Source organism: Schistocerca piceifrons, unplaced genomic scaffold, assembly GCF_021461385.2.
Source record: "Schistocerca piceifrons isolate TAMUIC-IGC-003096 unplaced genomic scaffold, iqSchPice1.1 HiC_scaffold_496, whole genome shotgun sequence".
Lineage (NCBI taxonomy): Eukaryota > Metazoa > Arthropoda > Insecta > Orthoptera > Acrididae > Schistocerca > Schistocerca piceifrons.
The window spans coordinates 62,501-67,500 of NW_025728729.1; the positions used below are offsets into that span (position 1 = coordinate 62,501).

General features: G+C 52.1%; 1 pseudogene; it reads right to left on the reverse strand.

Moving 5' to 3' along the window:
- LOC124752955 overlaps positions 1 to 2,432 on the reverse strand; it is a 3,074-nt pseudogene extending 642 nt beyond the window's left edge.
- Positions 2,433 to 5,000: the final 2,568 nt, after the last annotated feature.

The window sequence follows — 5,000 nt, forward strand, 5'->3', positions numbered from 1 at the left end:
CACTCCTGGTGGTGCCCTTCCGTCAATTCCTTTAAGTTTCAGCTTTGCAACCATACTTCCCCCGGAACCCAAAAGCTTTGGTTTCCCGGAGGCTGCCCGCCGAGTCATCGGAGGAACTGCGGCGGATCGCTGGCTGGCATCGTTTATGGTTAGAACTAGGGCGGTATCTGATCGCCTTCGAACCTCTAACTTTCGTTCTTGATTAATGAAAACATACTTGGCAAATGCTTTCGCTTCTGTTCGTCTTGCGACGATCCAAGAATTTCACCTCTAACGTCGCAATACGAATGCCCCCGCCTGTCCCTATTAATCATTACCTCGGGTTCCGAAAACCAACAAAATAGAACCGAGGTCCTATTCCATTATTCCATGCACACAGTATTCAGGCGGGCTTGCCTGCTTTAAGCACTCTAATTTGTTCAAAGTAAACGTGCCGGCCCACCGAGACACTCAATAAAGAGCACCCTGGTAGGATTTCAACGGGGTCCGCCTCGGGACGCACGAGCACGCACGGGGCGGTCGCACGCCTTCGGCTCGCCCCACCGGCAGGACGTCCCACGATACATGCCAGTTAAACACCGACGGGCGGTGAACCAACAGCGTGGGACACAAATCCAACTACGAGCTTTTTAACCGCAACAACTTTAATATACGCTATTGGAGCTGGAATTACCGCGGCTGCTGGCACCAGACTTGCCCTCCAATAGATACTCGTTAAAGGATTTAAAGTGTACTCATTCCGATTACGGGGCCTCGGATGAGTCCCGTATCGTTATTTTTCGTCACTACCTCCCCGTGCCGGGAGTGGGTAATTTGCGCGCCTGCTGCCTTCCTTGGATGTGGTAGCCGTTTCTCAGGCTCCCTCTCCGGAATCGAACCCTGATTCCCCGTTACCCGTTACAACCATGGTAGGCGCAGAACCTACCATCGACAGTTGATAAGGCAGACATTTGAAAGATGCGTCGCCGGTACGAGGACCGTGCGATCAGCCCAAAGTTATTCAGAGTCACCAAGGCAAACGGACCGGACGAGCCGACCGATTGGTTTTGATCTAATAAAAGCGTCCCTTCCATCTCTGGTCGGGACTCTGTTTTTTTTTTTTTTTTTTTTTTTTTTTTTTTTTTTTTTTTTTTTTTTTTTTTTTTTTTTTTTTTTTTTTTAAAAAAAAAAAAAAAAAATTCTTTATTCCATTAAATTATTTCTTACATATTAACCCACCACCTAATACATTAGTGGGTCTTAATTCTCTACATTACATTTTTATTGAATATTAGCAGCATTTATACTTCTATTCTAGTGTTAGTAAACTTACTTGCTACAGGACATAAGAGTTAGTTTCTTTGTTGGGTAAGATCTACTTTTACTCTTGCTAACTAATCTAAGGTCTACCTCCTGCAGCGTTACAGGCGTGCCAGATGTTTATATAAACCTACTGTGTGGCCGTGCCCACTGAGCTAATCCCAGTGAGCATGCCCCTGGCACTGGGCTGGCCTTTTGAAGATCGCTGCAAGTTCAGTTAATTTTCTATCTCCTATCTACTTAAGGTCTGACTATTGCTAAGTCATGATCGGTGCGCAACTGTCGAATCCGGGTGTTGGCGCTCCCTCCCCCTGTTCCGGAGCGTGGCGGATTCCTACCGTCACGGCGATTGGCCAGTCCACGCCCCGGCGGAATGGGATGGGTCGCCTTCAGTTATGTCATGTCCGGTTGTTCAAGTGTTTTCCCTTAAATATTCCCGCAGGACCTTTGCTGATACCTCGCTGGCAAGGCGGTTTACTATGTTGAATGTGGTGGGATCTCTGATTAATTGATACGTATTGTTGTGAGGCAACTGGCTTCTTAGGTCACTGGCTACATCATCGAATATGGGGCACTCATAGATCACGTGGTCCGGAGTACCCCATTCAGCTCCGCAGTCACACGAGGGGGTAGCCCTTTTCCCGAATCGGCATAGATATGCCGGATACGGTCCATGTCCTGTGAGGAAGTGCAACAGTCCCTTACTTGGCTGGAAATGCGATAGTTGGAAACGTTCTTTAATATTTGGGAGCAGCTGGTAAGTCCTTCGGCCTGTTGTGTCAGCATCCCAGAGTTCTTGCCATAACTCTTCTCCTCTCCTCTTAATGGCAAACTTGTCCCCCACCCGCACTCCCAAGATACTTTCAGTCTTATCTACATCTCCTCTTTTAACCCAGTACCAGGCTGCCTGTTCCCGGATTTTGATATCCAGGGGACACACCCCCATAAGTACTCTGTTTGCATGTATTAGCTCTAGAATTACCACAGTTATCCAAGTAACGTGGGTACGATCTAAGGAACCATAACTGATTTAATGAGCCATTCGCGGTTTCACCTTAATGCGGCTTGTACTGAGACATGCATGGCTTAATCTTTGAGACAAGCATATGACTACTGGCAGGATCAACCAGGGAGCTGCGTCAACTAGAGCTGAGCAGCCGGCCGCCCGGGAGTGTGTCCCGGGGGCCCGCGCGAACACGCAAGCGTCCGCTCAATCATTCTGCAAACAGGAGGAGGCTGAGCTCCCCTGCACAATACACCTCGAAACCCTCTCAGGTCCCGGCGGCGCGCAGCGCCGTCCCAAGTACTTGGTCGGGTTCGAGAGAGGCGCAATCGCCCGGAGTTAGGCGAGTAGACGCTTTCGGTGCGACCACCCGTGCTCCCAACTGAGCTTGCCGCTGCCGACAGAGGCCCGGGAGCGTGCTGTCGTGGCATTGCCGGCGGGAGACAACACGCGCCACCTACGGTGACCGGCAGCTCCAACGCCAGCGCCACAGAAGGACAAAAGCCCCACTTGGGTGCCGAAGCGAACTCTCCCAGCACAGCGCACGCGCCAACACATCCGCACAGCTGCGATACAAACCACCAGCGAGAACCGCTGGGGCGACCGAGCAGCAGACGGCGTCGCGGCGCCGAGCGCCGGGCGGCAGCGCATCCTCAACGCACACAGTCCTCAATCGGACCAGCACACTGAAGATGTCCACCGCGCTTCGCACCGGGCCCGCGAGGACCTACTTTGGCCGCACGGCGCCGCGCGCAGGGTGCGCCGGCGCGCAGCTGCGACGCCTGCCGCGTCCGTCGGCCGGCGCGCCTGCCACTGGCCGCCCCCACCAGCCGGCTGTAGCGCGTGCGCCCACGCACCGCGCGGCCAGCACGCCGGGAGGCGCCCCCTCACCGGCCGGGGACGGTCCCACCCAGCCACCGCCGCGTATCGCTTCACACCCAGATGCCGTTCAGTTTCGTCGGCATGGTGGGTATCGCTGGAACAACCGGTTAGTACCTCAACCTATCGTCGCCATCACCGATTCACCCCTAGCGAGAACAACCGCACCACAACAGGTTACCATTTGTTCATTTGCGTAACTTCACCAGAAAACGCAGGCGTCCATCGCCATTTGCAACTTCCACGATTATTGCATGCCTGTGTCAGGTGTCACGCCACACTACGTCTGCCCACATACACGCAACAAAATGTGCACGCCTAGACAATACGTGGAAGGTGGCCCCCGTACGTATGCGATGTCCATTGCTCGAACGACTGTCAACCGGCCTCTGTAGCATGTCGCAGATATGGAACGCGGTGCACCATGCCATCACGGTGTGTGAGGAGAGACGACTAGGTCCGAATACATCAACAGACAGCTCATGCTGATCGCCATCCACGGCGTCCGTTCCTCCCACACGTCTCTATGGCGTACCACACTGCAATCCAGCTCTCATAGGGAGACGACACGTAGCTGCGTGCACAATATTTGCACTGTATGGTCCGCCGTTTTTGGGCGCAGTCGTTGTACGGTCACACATGTGCCACGATGTATCATTCAGTACATAAGGACGAATGTGCAGTACAGATTGTGGTTTACGCGTACGACATTAGCGGACAGTTGACACAGGCCGCACCACAACGTAGCCTGAGTACGTCGCATGCGGAGGGCATTGAACATGCAAAGTTCTCACCAACCAGCTTGCGAAGGCAGGGGGCAAGGTGGGGACGTGGGGAGGGGCGGCATGTACGTCCTGCTGCCATCCACATTACAGTGTACAGCAGGAGCATGTGGAAAGTGAGCAAGACTTGCAAGGTGTTTAACATGAAGCGATACACAGGGGAGCGGGGAGTGCGAGTAGCGAACTATATTGCGAGGGTTGCGGGTGGGCAACACTACACTAATTGAACGAGTCGTATAACAATTACAGAGCAGGTTTAGGCGACAACGTGGGTTACGTTAGGCGACAACGTGGGTTAGGTTAAGGCACGACGTGGGTTAGGTTAAGGCACGACATGGGTTAGGTTAAGGCACGACATGGGTTAGGTTAAGGCACAACATGGGTTAGGTTAAGGCACAACATGGGTTAGGTTAAGGCACAACATGGGTTAGGTTAAGGCACAACATGGGTTAGGTTAAGGCACAACATGGGTTAGGTTAAGGCACAACATGGGTTAGGTTAAGGCACAACATGGGTTAGGTTAAGGCACAACATGGGTTAGGTTAAGGCACAACATGGGTTAGGTTAAGGCACAACATGGGTTAGGTTAAGGCACAACATGGGTTAGGTTAAGGCACAACATGGGTTAGGTTAAGGCACAACATGGGTTAGGTTAAGGCACAACATGGGTTAGGTTAAGGCACAACATAGGTTAGGTTAAGGCACAACATAGGTTAGGTTAAGGCACAACATAGGTTAGGTTAAGGCACAACATGGGTTAGGTTAAGGCACAACATGGGTTAGGTTAAGGCACAACATGGGTTAGGTTAAGGCACAACATGGGTTAGGTTAAGGCACAACATGGGTTAGGTTAAGGCACAACATGGGTTAGGTTAAGGCACAACATGGGTTAGGTTAAGGCACAACATGGGTTAGGTTAAGGCACAACATGGGTTAGGTTAAGGCACAACATGGGTTAGGTTAAGGCACAACATGGGTTAGGTTAAGGCACAACATGGGTTAGGTTAAGGCACAACATGGGTTAGGTTAAGGCACAA